Source organism: Staurois parvus, unplaced genomic scaffold, assembly GCF_062004578.1.
Source record: "Staurois parvus isolate SC_StPar_1 unplaced genomic scaffold, SC_StPar_1.0 ptg001976l, whole genome shotgun sequence".
NCBI classification, from domain to species: domain Eukaryota; kingdom Metazoa; phylum Chordata; class Amphibia; order Anura; family Ranidae; genus Staurois; species Staurois parvus.
In genome coordinates this window covers 163,805-179,326 of record NW_028319772.1, presented here as the reverse complement: position 1 = coordinate 179,326, position 15,522 = coordinate 163,805, and the positions used below count along the sequence as shown (strand labels likewise).

Sequence of the window (15,522 nt, the reverse complement as noted above, 5' to 3'; positions counted from 1 at the left end):
ATAGGACATGATCTCACCCTGAGATTACGATGTCACCTTGAGGACATTCCATTCCTCTGAAATCTTGACCTCACCCTGAGACCATGACATCACCCCGGGATTATGACCTTACCCTGAGAACATCACAACACCACAAGATCATGGATTTCTGAGACATGACATCCTCCTGAGACCATGACATCATCATGGCCTTCACTTGAGACATGATATCACCATGAGACTGTGACCTCACCCTGAGACCATGACATCACCCTGGGATTATGACCTTACCCTGAGAACATCACAACACCACAAGATCATGGATTTCCCCTGAGACATGACATCATCCTGAGACCATGACACCACCATAAGACCATGACATCACCCTGAGACTGTGGCCTTCACCTGAGACCATGACATTACCATGAGACTGTGACATCACCCTGAAAGTATGACATCACCCTGGGATCATGACCTTAAACTGAGAACATCACAACACCTAAGATCATAGATTTCCCCTGAGACATGATGACATCCTTCTGAGACCATGACACCACCCTGAGACCATGACATCATCATGAGATTGTGACATTCCAATAAGACATGATCTCACCCTGAGAATATGACATCACCCTGCAATGATGACCTTACCCTGAGAACATCACAACACCTAAGGTCATAGATTTCCCCTGAGACATGATGACATCCTTTTGAGACCATGACACCACCCTGAGACCATGACACCACCCTGAGACCATGACATCACCCTGAGACCATGACATCATCGTGGCCTTCACTTGAGACATGATATCACCATGAGACTGTGACATCACCCTGAGATTGTGACATTCCAATAAGACATGATCTCACCCTGAGAATATGATATCACCTTGAGGACATTCCATTCCTCTGAAATAATAGCATCACCCTGAGAATGTGACCTCACCCTTAGGAGATTACATCACCCTGAGATCATGATATCATCCAGAGAACATGACATCACCATGACATTGTGACCTTCAACTGAGACATGACATCATCCTGAGGAGAAGACATCACCCTGAAACCATGACATCACCTTGAGAAAGAGATAGAGACCTCATCCTAAGAACTGTGACCCAGATACCTAGATTGTTTCCATGCTCACCCTAAGAACGTGACATCGCCCCGAGGGGATGACATCACCCTGACATCATGGCATTCCTCTGAAACATCAACCATTGTGTTTGTGGCCTTCAACTGAGACATGACATCACCTGGAGAACATTACATTCATCTGAAAGCATGACATCACCCTGAGAATGTGACATCACTCTGAGGAGATGACATCACTCTGCTGACTCTCCCATGTAAACAATCGCTCGCCCAGGGGGCGGAGCACAAACAGCACACCGCCCATTTAATAACGAGTCGTGAAGGGAATGTGCGGAGAGGAGTGCTCCTTTAAGCCCGGTGTATATAATAGAAGTCATATATATCATTCTGAATATTAATTGATGGAGTCTTCGCTATCTATATACAGAGAGATATGATGTATACTTATCTGTAACTTATTATATCTATAAAAAATGTTATATCAATCGAAAAGGAAATATCTGTGTTGTTTGTAAGAACCAATTAGAACACAGCATCCTTCTCCTGTACAGTGTGCCCCTCCTCCAATCTATGGGAGTACCATCGTCCCTGTACAGCGTGCCCCTCCTCCGATCTATGGGAGTACCATCGTCCCCGTACGGCGCGCCCCTCCTCCGATCTATGGGAGTACCATCGTCCCCGCACGGCGCGCCCCTCCTCCGATCTATGGGAGTACCATCGTCCCCGTACAGCGCGCCCCTCCTCCGATCTATGGGAGTACCATCGTCCCCGTACAGCGCGCCCCTCCTCCGATCTATGGGAGTACCATCGTCCCCGTACAGCGCGCCCCTCCTCCGATCTATGGGAGTACCATCGTCCCCGCACAGCGCGCCCCTCCTCCGATCTATGGGAGTACCATCGTCCCCGCACAGCGCGCCCCTCCTCCGATCTATGGGAGTACCATCGTCCCCGTACAGCGCGCCCCTCCTCCGATCTATGGGAGTACCATCGTCCCCGTACAGCGCGCCCCTCCTCCGATCTATGGGAGTACCATCGTCCCCGTACAGCGCGCCCCTCCTCCGATCTATGGGAGTACCATCGTCCCCGTACAGCGCGCCCCTCCTCCGATCTATGGGAGTACCATCGTCCCCGTACAGCGCGCCCCTCCTCCGATCTATGGGAGTACCATCGTCCCCGCACAGCGCGCCCCTCCTCCGATCTATGGGAGTACCATCGTCCCCGTACAGAGTGCCCCTCCTCCGATCTATGGGAGTACCATCGTCCCCGTACAGTGCGCCCCTCCTCCGATCTATGGGAGTACCATCGTCCCTGTACAGCGCGCCCCTCCTCTGATCTCTGGGAGGGACGGTTGCAGGGTGAGGGATGGATGGTTTGGGTCCAGAGGAGGGACCGGATGTCACTTTGCTTGTTGTTACATTGTATCGTTATGGAAAGTTTCATAAAGTTCTAAAAAGGTTTTCAGAGTTGAAATCTGCCCGTATGTCCCCCCCCCTCTCCCCCCTTAGATGCCCCCCCTCCCCCCTCAGATGCCCCCCCCATCCCTCAGATACCCCGCCCCCAAATGCCCCCATTCTTCTGCTGGATGCCAAAATCTGAGAAGGTTCTGGGGGGTGAGCTCCCCCCTTCCCTCTCTGGGCCGGCCCCGCCTCCTCTGCCTCTCCTCCTTTTCCCTGTTTTCCCTCCGCTGTCATTCCGAGAATCCTCCAGAGATCCGACCGACCCCCTGCAACCCTCCCGGAGCACACGGAACCAGCGCCAGACACACGTATGTATTCTATATACAGACCGGCACCAGACACACGTATGTATTATATGTTCTATATACAGACCCAGCACCAGACACACGTATGTATTATATGTTCTATATACAGACCCGGCATCAGACACACGTATGTATTATATGTTCTATATACAGACCCGGCATCAGACACACGTATGTATTATATGTTCTATATACAGACCCAGCGCCAGACACACGTATGTATTATATGTTCTATATACAGAACCGGCACCAGACACACGTATGTATTATATGTTCTATATACAGAACCGGCACCAGACACACGTATGTATTATATGTTCTATATACAGACCTGGCCCTAGACACACGTATGTATTATATATTCTATATACAGACCTGGCCCTAGACACACGTATGTATTATATGTTCTATATACAGACCCAGCGCCAGACACACGTATGTATTATATGTTCTATATACAGAACCAGTGCCAGACACACGTATGTATTATGTATTCTATATACAGACCTGGTGCCAGACACACGTATGTATTATATGTTCTATATAAAGACCCGGCACCAGACACACGTATGTATTATATGTTCTATATACAGAACCGGCACCAGACACACGTATGTATTATATGTTCTATATACAGACCCGGCGCCAGACACACGTATGTATTATATGTTCTATATACAGACCCGGCACCAGACACACGTATGTATTATATGTTCTATATACAGACCCGGCACACGTATGTATTATATGTCCTATATACAGACCCGGCACACGTATGTATTATATGTCCTATATACAGACCCGGCGCCAGACACACGTATGTATTATATGTTCTATATACAGACCTGGCCCTAGACACACGTATGTATTATATATTCTATATACAGACCCAGCGCCAGACACACGTATGTATTATGTATTCTATATACAGAACCTGCGCCAGAAACACGTATGTATTATATGTCCTATATACAGACCCAGCGCCAGACACACGTATGTATTTATGTATTCTATATACAGAACCAGCGCCAGACACACGTATGTATTATATGTTCTATATACAGAACCAGCACAGGAGACACGCATGTATTATATATACAGACCCGGCACCAGACACACGTATGTATGATATGTTCTATATACAGACCCGGTGCCAGACACACGTGTGTATTATATATTCTATATATGGACCCTGCACAGGAGACACGTATGTATTATGTTATTCTATATACAGAACCTGCACAGGAGACACGTATGTATTATATATTCTATATACAGACCCGGCACCAGACACACGTATGTATTATATATTCTATATACAGACCCGGCACCAGACACACGTATGTATTATATGTTCTATATATGGACCCTGCACAGGAGACACGTATGTATGATATGTTCCGTGTACTGCGTGTAGCACTGTATATAATACATGGTGGACTCATTTGTGTCTCAGGAAATGAAAGTGAAAGTCCAACTTCTCTGACTCTATAGATAGACAGTATGTGAGTCCAGAACCCCCCAATATTCCCCTATAAAGGGGACCTCCGCTGAGTGCAAGGAGGCTGAAGCTGAGATTTCTGTGTGCAATATAAACACGTCACGGCTTCTCCGAGAGACACGAACATCACAAACTACAACCCGGGATGGCCGGGACTAGTAAAGGATCTTCTCTCTGTATTCCATATCTGAGTCCATCACAGAAATGCACAAGAAGCAGCAGAACTTCTCCTCAATGTTACATTACGGTATATAAATGTGTTCACAATCTGTGATATTATACATGATATCTGTGTTACTAATATACATTCCATACATGACAAAGGATTCACAGAGAACTATGGTTTAGCAAAAGCCCAACTCCGGGCTCCAGTACCCACAATTATTCCAGAGATGCCCCTGCAGTACCTCTTCTTCACCACAAGATGCCCTCAGTCCTCTAGGCTGCATGATGCCCATCTTCACCCAATCAGGAAAACGGAGGAATGACTGTTAGGGCGGGAATTCATGGCCCCGCCCTCTGCGCACAGTGCTGAGAGCCAGCATGGAGTAATGGAAATATATACAAATCCATGATCTAATATATATACACACACCACATTGCCCCAAGTATCGGGCGGCAGGCCTTTACCCTATATACTATCTAATACAGGGGTGGGCAACTGTGGCCCTCCAGCTGTTGGTGAACTACAGGTCCCATCATGCCTCTGCCTTTGGGAGTCATGCTTATAACTGTCAGTTTTGCAATGCCTCATGGGACTTGTAGTTCTACAACAGCTGGAGGGCCACAGTTGCCCACCCCTGATCTAATATATACATACACACACACACACACTCTATATACATTATATTGCCCCAAGTATTGGGCCCCCAGCCTTTCCACGCACATGAACTTTAATGGCCCCCCCAGTCTTAGTCCGTAGGGTTCAATATTGAGTTGGCCCCGCCCTTTCCACACACACGACCTTTAATGGCCCCCCCAGTCTTAGTCCGTAGGGTTCAATATTGAGTTTGGCCCCCGCCCTTTCCACACACACATGACCTTTAATGGCCCCCCCAGTCTTAGTCCGTAGGGTTCAATATTGAGTTGGCCCCGCCCTTTCCACACACATGACCTTTAATGGCCCCCCAGTCTTAGTCTGTAGGGTTCAATATTGAGTTGGCCCTGCCCTTTCCACACACATGACCTTTAATGGCCCCCCAGTCTTAGTCCATAGGGTTCAATATTGAGTTGGCCCCGCCTTTTGCAGCTATAACAGCTTCAGCTCTTCTGGGAAGGCCGTCCACAAGGTTTAGGAGGGTGTCTATGGGAAGGTTGGACCATTCTTCCAGAAGCACATTTGTCAGGTCAGGCACTGATGTCGGGGGAGGAGGCCTGGCTCGCAGTCTCCGCCCTAATTCCTCCCAAAGGTGTTCTATGGGGTTGAGGTCAGGACTCTGTGCAGGACAGTCAAGTTCCTCCACCCCAAACTGGCTCCTCCATGTCTTTATGGACCTTGCTTTGTGCACTGGTGGGCAGTCATGTTGGAACAGGAAGGGGCCATCCCCAAACTCCTCCCACAAAGTTGGGGGCATGAAATTGTCCAAAATGTCACCTTAAGAGTTCCCTTCACTGGAACTAGGGGGCCAAGCCCAACCCCTGAAAAACAACCCCCCACCATAATCTTCCCTCCACCAAACTTTACACAATGCAGTCAGGCAAGTACAGTTTTCCTGGCCACCGCCAAACCCAGACATGTCCATCGGATTGCCAGACAGAGAAGCATGATTGGTCACTCCAGAGGACACGTCTCCTCTGCTCTAGAGTCCAGTGGCGGCGTGCTTTACACCATGGCATCCGACGCTTTGCATTGCACTTGGTGATGGAAGGCTTGGATGCAGCTGCTCGGCCATGGAAACCCATTCCATGAAGCTCTCTACGCACTGTTGTTGGGCTCATCTGAAGGCCACACCAAGTTTGGAGGTCTTTAGCTATTGACTCTGCAGACAGTTGGTGACTTCTGCGCACTGTGCGCTTCAGCATGGGCGCTGACCCCGCCCTGTCATGTGACGTGGCCTACCACTTGGTGGCTGAGTGGCTGTTGTTCCCAGTTGCTTCCACTTTGTTATAATCCCACTAACAGTTGAGCGTGAAATATTTAGTAGCCAGGAAATGTCACGGATGGACTTATTGCCCAGGTGGCCACGGGACCATATACGATGTATCCATACAAGTATCGGATCTCCCGGTTATATACGATGTATCCATACAAGTATGGGATCTCCCGGTTATATACGACGTATCCATACAAGTGTCGGATCTCCCGGTTATATACGACGTATCCATACAAGTGTCGGATCTCCCGGTTATATACGACGTATCCATACAAGTATGGGATCTCCCGGTTATATACGACGTATCCATACAAGTATGGGATCTCCCGGTTATATACGACGTATCCATACAAGTATGGGATCTCCCGGTTATATACGACGTATCCATACAAGTATGGGATCTCCCGGTTATATATGACGTATCCATACAAGTATGGGATCTCCCGGTTATATACGACGTATCCATACAAGTATGGGATCTCCCGGTTATATACGACGTATCCATACAAGTATGGGATCTCCCGGTTATATACGACGTATCCATACAAGTATGGGATCTCCCGGTTATATACGACGTATCCATACAAGTATGGGATCTCCCGGTTAAATACGATGTATCCATACAAGTATCGGATCTCCCGGTTATATACGATGTATCCATACAAGTATGGGATCTCCCGGTTATATACGACGTATCCATACAAGTATGGGATCTCCCGGTTATATACGACGTATCCATACAAGTATGGGATCTCCCGGTTATATACGACGTATCCATACAAGTATGGGATCTCCCGGTTATATACGATGTATCCATACAAGTATGGGATCTCCCGGTTATATACGACGTATCCATACAAGTATGGGATCTCCCGGTTATATACGACGGATCCATACAAGTATGGGATCTCCTAGTTATATACGATGATACTTGGCTCAGGTCATGTGATCTGCTGGTCGGTGTTGGTTGGGTTATTGGCTTCCCAGACTGAAGAGTCGGAGTTCCGTCTGGCAGGATGGAGCCTCTTCCTGTAAGCAGGCCATGGTTTCCTCACTCTCCCATCATGGGGATTGTTTCCATTTCATCTGCTCCGGGGTGGAGAGGAGGTCTCTGGAGGGAGGAGAGGACTTCTCATGGGAAGGTCCCGTGTCTCAGTGAAAAGCACACATATATTTCTCTATGGTGAAGGAAATTTTTGTTCTGTAGATGTGTCTCGTCTTTTTCTGGATTACGGAGGAGTTTGAAATTGTACAGTATATATATCATCAAATGTAGAGTTTTTCCAGCACGCAGCCACTCACTTTATTCTTTTTAAAGGCCTTTCAACCCAATTTTATTTAAAAGAAAGTTCCACAACATGCTTCCCACGCAGGGGTGTGCACCATCAAAGCAAACAAAATTCAGCCTCCTGGCTCTCTATCAGCCCTGCTAGTTAGCAGTCCCTCTATTTATATGGGTCTCCCAGACCACTGGCCAGTCCCAGCACACAGCGTTGGACTCCCTGAATGCGCACAGCGGTTGGACTCCCTGAATGCGCACAGCGGTTGGACTCCCTGAATGCGCACAGCGGTTGGACTCCCTGAATGCGCACAACGTTCTTCCAAAATATGGCTTTTTGCACACAGCTAGCAGCCCCTTGCTGCTCTGGCTCCCACCTCTCCTAGGTGGAGCTCTCCTGAGTCCTGGGCAAGGACCTCCTGTCAGCCAGAGTGGAGCCCAGAACCCTGGTCCTGACTCTAGAAGAGATCCATGCACACCTGACCAATCAGTCTCCTGGCCATTCCCAAAACCTGGTCCCAGGATTAGAGATTTCATCCCTCCCAAATCGCTTTGAAATCTCCCAGCTCCAGGTCCCAAAATGGACTTTACAAATGAGGAAAGTGAAAAGCCAGTTTCCTCTGCATCAGACAAGTACCCCGGAGCCCCTCAACCTGCCTTGTTGAGAATCCCGAGTGACATATCCTTTTTATATTGTGACAGATCGCCACACTGTCACATATCCCCCCCCTTGGTTTCATCCTGGAGGGTGAAACACACAACTTACATCTTCTGGCACCTCTGTACCAGCTCTTACTTACAGGGGTCCAATCCGGTCTGACCATACCTTTCCTAAAGGGAAACTCTACCCAATGACTCCTTTGGTGTCTCTCCCCGAGCCCCATTGTCACTCGGCTATGGGCTCTAATCAGACCTTCCCTACTCTTTTTCCAGGTGCATTTCCATAACCACTTCCTTTCCTGAAATCTTAGCGGGGTCCCCCTGGTCTATCTACCTTTCTGCCCCTTTGCTTCAGGCTACAAGGTTTCCCAACACCTCTCTCAGTATTACCGTCCCAAGGCTGTAGGGGAACTATTTCTACTGTATTTGTACCAGGACCAGGGGCGGACTGACAACTCATGGGGCCCCCAGGCTATAGGGGATCATGGGGCCCGTGTCCTTGCCCACACTCACAAAAAGTCTATTAAAAAAAAAAGTACCAGGGGCATTTCATGGGGCCCCCTACTGACCCCAGGCCTTCGAGCAGTGCCCGAGTTCTCGAATGGTCAGTCCGCCCCTGACCAGGACCACCCCTCTTATTTCTGGTACCTTTGGTTATCAAACCTGCATGAATCATCACCGTATTCAGTTTACCATGAACAGATATATTCCAGTCAATATTACACCTCTCAATATCTTTTCCAGCATTTGTTAGGACAGTGTCTGCAGAGGGCCCACACACCATAGGGCAGCCATCACCCACAGGAACCTCACAAGATGCCACCTCACCTGGTGTCATGCAATCTGCAGGCGGCTGTCCCACCATTTTAACTTTTTCTACACCACTTGCCTCTATATCCAAATCCTGAACAGATGAGCTCTCTTCTGATCCATTTTGCCAGTTTTCACATACCACTTGTCCTTGTATTTCAGATGTCTTATCAAATCTGTTACATAAACCTCTTTTTGGCCCAGTGACTCTGATTTCTTCACACACATCCATCTGAGCCCTGGTCTGGATCTCTGCTGTTCTCTGGTCCATGCTCGGCCCTTCCATCTCATGTGGTTTGTCCACTGGTGCAGTCAACACGCCCTTCACTGACAACGGACCGTCACCATCCTGGACCATAGCAGCAGAAATGCTTCCCACCTTGCTGTTAGGAGGTGAAACCTTTTTTGACTCATTTTTCATTTCTCCAAAACTTCTCTCATATATCACATTGACGGGTAGTCCAGCTGCGTACCCAGAGGCAACTTTTAACACCATCAACAAATTCAGAAATAAACCACTTCTTTCTTGTTCCCCTTTGTACTGTACAGCCAGCCATTCGGTGCTCCACCTCGTGGTACCCTGCAGTACCAGATCATCTGACTGTGGAGAAGACACCCCAGTATACATTGGTTGTACATTCCAAATTTCAAGCATCTCCTTTAATACTTTTGTTACAACCCAACCACTTGACTCCAGACCCAAGACCTTCCTGGAGATAGCCAGCCACTTGACTCCAGACCCAAGTCCTTCCTGAAGATAGCCAGCCACTTGACTCCAGACCCAAGTCCTTCCTGAAGTTAGCCAGCCACTTGACTCCAGACCCAAGTCCTTCCTGAAGTTAGCCAGCCACTTGACTCCAGACCCAAGTCCTTCCTGAAGTTAGCCAGCCACTTGACTCCAGACCCAAGACCTTCTTGAAGATAGCCAGCCACTTGACTCCAGACCCAAGTCCTTCCTGATGATATTTAGAACACTGGGAATGCTGAGAGACTCACCTGCTGAGACTTGAGAAGTTGAAACTTTTAAAAAGCGACCTCCTCCCAATTGGAGGTAACCACAGCCTGGTGCTCCACCAGAGCGCTGCCAGGTGCTGGGCTCACTCTCAACTTCTCAGACTCAGCATCCACAAGCTGCCCCCGACCATTCCCAGTGACCTCATTTTGACACTCCATGCCAACATCACGTTTGTGGGTCCCAGACAGTCTCTGCTGTATGCCCGCCCTTATCTATAGGCCGTTCTATAGACCCTCCTGCTGGCACAGCAGAAACAGTGTCCACCTTATTTTTTTGCATAAAAGCCTCATCTATCAATGAGATTAGCCTTTTACCCCAACTATCCCAATCCATTGTATATGTGCTCAATTCGCCAGTGCTCCTCAGCACCGATCCCTCCGCCCAAGGAGACACATAAGAATAGACGGGCTTAGTTGCAGAACTATTCCACAAGTCACTCTGGATCACATCACACTTGGGTAACACATGTTTTCCAACTGCAGGTTGCAATACCTCATCTCCACCACTTGCTCTGGTGGTGCTTCATGAATTGCCCACATATTTGCATCTTTCTCAGGCTGTATGACCCGCTGTTCACCTGAACACTTTCCGTATTGTTAGACTGCACCAACACACTCCTATTACAAGGTGCAGTTCCATTCTGCTCCACCAGAGTGACATCGCAGTTGTCCAGGGCAACCTCCGGCTCCAATACATGGGAGTTCCCTGGAGATTGCCAAGGACACCTGTGCTGTCTTACCACCAGTTTCTATGGGACACGACCCGTCTTTAACCCCTTGCCTACCGGGCACTTATACCCCCTTCTTTACCAATTTTCAGCTTTCAGCGCTGTTGCACTTTGATTGACAATTGCGCGGTCATGCAACATTGTACCCATATGAAATGTTTATCATTTTTTCCCTTCACGATTAGAGCTTTCTTTTGGTGGTATGTACTCCCCGCTGGGAACTTTACTTTTTGCGCTATAAACAAAAAAATTGCAAAAAATTTGAAAAAAAAAAGTTTGTTTCTATTATAATATTTTTCAAACAGGTAATTTTCTCCTTCACTGATGTGCGTTGATGAGGCAGCACTGATGGGCACTGATAGGCAGCACTAATGAGGTGGCACAGATAGGCGGCACTGACTGGCATCACTGCTGGGCACTGACTGGCACAACCACTGGGCACTGACTGGTGGCACTGACTGGCAGCACTGCTGGGCTGCACTGATGGGTGGCACTGCTGGGCACTGACTGGCAGCACTGCTGGGCTGCACTGATGGGCACAGGTGGGTGGCACTGGTGGGCACCGATCATCAGGGCACTGATCATCAATGCCCTGATGATCGATGCCGATCCCCGCTCTGACAACTGCCGGTTCTCAGCAGTACTTTCCTCACGATCTGACAGCGTAGGAAAGTGCAGCCGAGAACCGGCAATTGCATTTCCCGGTGATCAGTGTGTCATTGGACGCGGCTAATCACGTGGTAAAAGGTCGCTGTGATTGGCCTTCTACCACATCACGTGATCAGCTGTGTCCGTAGGACACAGATCACGGAGATCACCCCCCTGGGGCGCGCAGGAGAGCGCGTTCTGGGAGGACGTCATATGACGCCCTCCCAGAACTGGCCGGCCGCAGTGTAGCCATCATTCGGCTATCAGCGGTTGGCAAGTAGTTAATTACCACTTTTGCACTGCAAGAGCTCAGGGTTTTCCCACCAGCAGTACATTTCTCATCATCGCCAACATTCTCAGCATTTGTAGCTCTCACGGGCTGTCCTAGCCCACTACCAACCTGTGACTGGCACACATTAGTGACATCACTTTCTTTTTGAGAACCACGCCCAGGTTTTACTTTAACCCCTACCTCCCCACGGTACAAGGCACTGCACAGGGAAAAGTCACTCTCAGGAGCACATTCAGTGGCCCAACTAACTGGGGTCACTCCTACATCAGAATGGACCATAACCAGTCCTTCTCAACATGACATCAGCAGTCCCAGCCATGGTTTTATCACACACAGTCTTACCCACCACAGTAGTAGGTGTCGCCATCTTCCTCTTACCCACCACAGTAGTAGGTGTCGCCATCTTCCTCTTAGCCACCACAGTAGTAGGTGTCGCCATCTTCCTCTTAGCCACCACAGTAGTAGGTGTCGCCATCTTCCTCTTAGCCACCACAGTAGTAGGTGTCGCCATCTTCCTCTTAGCCACCACAGTAGTAGGTGTCGCCATCTTCCTCTTAGCCACCACAGTAGTAGGTGTCGCCATCTTCCTCTTAGCCACCACAGTAGTAGGTGTCGCCATCTTCCTCTTAGCCACCACAGTAGTAGGTGTCGCCATCTTCCTCTTAGCCACCACAGTAGTAGGTGTCGCCATCTTCCTCTTAGCCACCACAGTAGTAGGTGTCGCCATCTTCCTCTTAGCCACCACAGTAGTAGGTGTCGCCATCTTCCTCTTACCCACCACAGTAGTAGGTGCCGCCATCTTCCTCTTAGCCACCACAGTAGTAGGTGCCGCCATCTTCCTCTTAGCCACCACAGTAGTAGGTGTCGCCATCTTCCTCTTAGCCACCACAGTAGTAGGTGTCGCCATCTTCCTCTTAGCCACCACAGTAGTAGGTGTCGCCATCTTCCTCTTAGCCACCACAGTAGTAGGTGTCGCCATCTTCGTCTTACCCACCACAGTAGTAGGTGTCGCCATCTTCGTCTTACCCACCACAGTAGTAGGTGTCGCCATCTTCCTCTTAGCCACCACAGTAGTAGGTGCCGCCATCTTTGTGTTACCCACCACAGTAGTAGGTGTCGCCATCTTCCTCTTACCCACCACAGTAGTAGGTGTCGCCATCTTCGTCTTACCCACCACAGTAGTAGGTGTCGCCATCTTCCTCTTACCCACCACAGTAGTAGGTGTCGCCATCTTCGTCTTAGCCACCACAGTAGTAGGTGTCGCCAACTTCATTTGAGTGCGTCGTCTCATGAATCCCTCCTCAACTGCACTTTCCTTGGCAACGTTTCCCTTGCGGCCCCAAGGTGAAGTGACAGACGCCCCTATAGGCTCCATGGATTCTCTGGCACCCCCTGCAGGCCCAACAGGTACTTCCTCCCTGTTACCAAAGGTTGCTGCCAACATTTTAAAACATGAATCTGAGCTTGCAGTTGTAGACATTTGCCCAGTATCAGCGGTATTCCAGAGTCTGGGACAGGTAAAGATCCCATGCCCCCACTGACCACATTCCAGGCAGGGTACATTTCCACACTTCTCTTTCTTGGGACCCTGAGCCACATCTCCAATGCAGCTCCTCCGTCCAGGCAATAATTTTCCTCCGGTCGCCATGGGAGATTGTACTCTCCAAGCAGAACTTTGCTGATGCTTTCCAATACGCTGTATTGGCTCCTCTTGATGCCACTTGCCATGATCCTTGTAAGACGTGGCCCCCGGTACACAGACAGCCCGACTGGCCTCCACTGTGTTGCTATGGGCAACCACTCTTGGTCCTGGCCTCTGGTCAGCCCCTCTCCTTGCACATAGCATGGGCTTCTCCCTGCTGGATCTTCTCTCAAGCCATGACACATTCACATTTTCCACAACAGCTACTGGTTTACCTGCAGCGTTGCCAGGGGCGACAACACATCTCTCCCAGGTATGGACATCCTGCAGCTCTCTCCTTGCCCTGAAGATTTGCTTGCTTTCCTCTGTAGGTTGGTTCAACGTTGCCAGGGGCCGCTTGCACCAGTCCACAGCAGATTCACCCACATTTGAATTTCCCAACAAAATTCAGCCTCCTGGCTCTCTATCAGTCCTGCTAGTTAGCAGTCCCTCTATTTATATGGGTCTCCCAGACCACTGGCCAGTCCCAGCACACAGCGTTGGACTCCTTGAACGCGCACGGCGGTTGGACTCCCTGAACGCGCACGGCGGTTGGACTCCCTGAACGCGCACGGCGGTTGGACTCCCTGAACGCGCACGGCGGTTGGACTCCCTGAACGCGCACGGCGGTTGGACTCCCTGAACGCGCACGGCGGTTGGACTCCCTGAACACGCACAGCGTTCTTCCAAAATATGTTTTTTTGCACACAGCTAGCAGCCCCTTGCTGCTCTGGCTCCCACCTCTCCTAGGTGGAGGACTCCTGAGCAATGACCTCCTGTCGGCCGGGGTGGAGCCCAGAACCCTGGTCCTGACTCTAGAAGAGATCCATGCACACCTGACCAATCAGTCTCCTGGCCATTCCCAAAACCTGGTCCCAGGATTGGAGATTTCATCCCTCCCAAATCGCTTTGAAATCTCCCGGCTCCAGGTCCCAAAATGGACTTTACAAAGACAGGAAAGTGAAAAGCCAGTTTCCTCTGCATCAGACAAGTACCCCGGAGCCCCTCAACCTGCCTTGTTGAGAATCCCGGGTGACATATCCTTTTTATATCGTCAGATTGCCACACTGTCACAATATATATTTATGTTTTATTTAATTAAAGGCACACAAGTTAGGAAGGGTAAAAAAAGACAAATCAAACAAAACCACCAGCTGTATATCCTTAGGATCCAGAGAAGCCTGAAATCCCTTAGTAATGTCATGGATGGGGGTCTGTGTACACAGAAAGGAGGACCCTCCAGGTTAATGAAGGCGAGTACCTCAGAGCGTGTAGAGACACCGGTGTCACCGAGGTATCACTAAGAGTAACAGGTGTCACAGGATACCTAGGATGCTATGAAGTCAAAGGGTGAGGCAGGATGCTCTGGGTGCCCTTGGAGTTGCAAGGCTCATGAGATGACACAGGCTGCAAGGTGGACCTACATGAAGTAGATTGGGGTCCTTGGAGTCAGGAAAATCACAGCAGAGCATGGGAGTCACTGGAGGTACAGGTGTGCAGAAGCAAAGGAGTGCTCAGGGGAGTCAAGGTCACTGGATGGCTCAGGAGTACAGAGGTCATTGGAGGGCTCAGGGGAGCAGGGATCCCTGGAGGGCTCAGGAGTGCAGAGTTCACTCGGGGGGTCAGGGGAGCAGAGGTCACTGGAGGGCTCAGGAGTGCAGAGATCACTGTAGGGCTCAGGAGTGCAGAGATCACTGTAGGGCTCAGGAGTGCAGAGATCACTGGAGGGCTCAGGAGTGCAGAGGTCACTGTAGGGCTCAGGAGTGCAGAGGTCATTGGAGGGCTCAGGGGAGCAGGGATCCCTGGAGGGCTCAGGAGTGCAGAGTTCACTCGGGGGGTCAGGAGTGCAGAGGTCACTGTAGGGCTCAGGAGTGCAGAGGTCACTGTAGGGCTCAGGGGAGCAGCGATCACTGTAGGGCTCAAGGGGAGCAGGGATCACTGGAGGATTAGGAGGGTAAAGGTCACTGGAGGGCTCAGGAG

At 49.8% G+C, this 15,522-nt stretch overlaps 1 protein-coding gene across 2 annotated transcripts in view; it reads left to right on the top strand.

Moving 5' to 3' along the window:
• Positions 1–2,680: 2,680 nt before the first annotated feature.
• The window catches only part of RARRES2 (retinoic acid receptor responder 2), a 29,631-nt gene continuing 16,789 nt past the window's right edge, over positions 2,681–15,522 (top strand). Inside the window, exon 1 of one of the 2 annotated variants that reach the window (XM_089664639.1) lies at positions 2,681–2,839. The gene's annotated coding sequence lies outside the window, so the exon portion shown is untranslated. Of the gene's footprint in view, positions 2,840–3,861; positions 3,875–15,522 lie in introns of those variants that run through there. The other variant, XM_089664640.1, reaches the window with a different exon arrangement.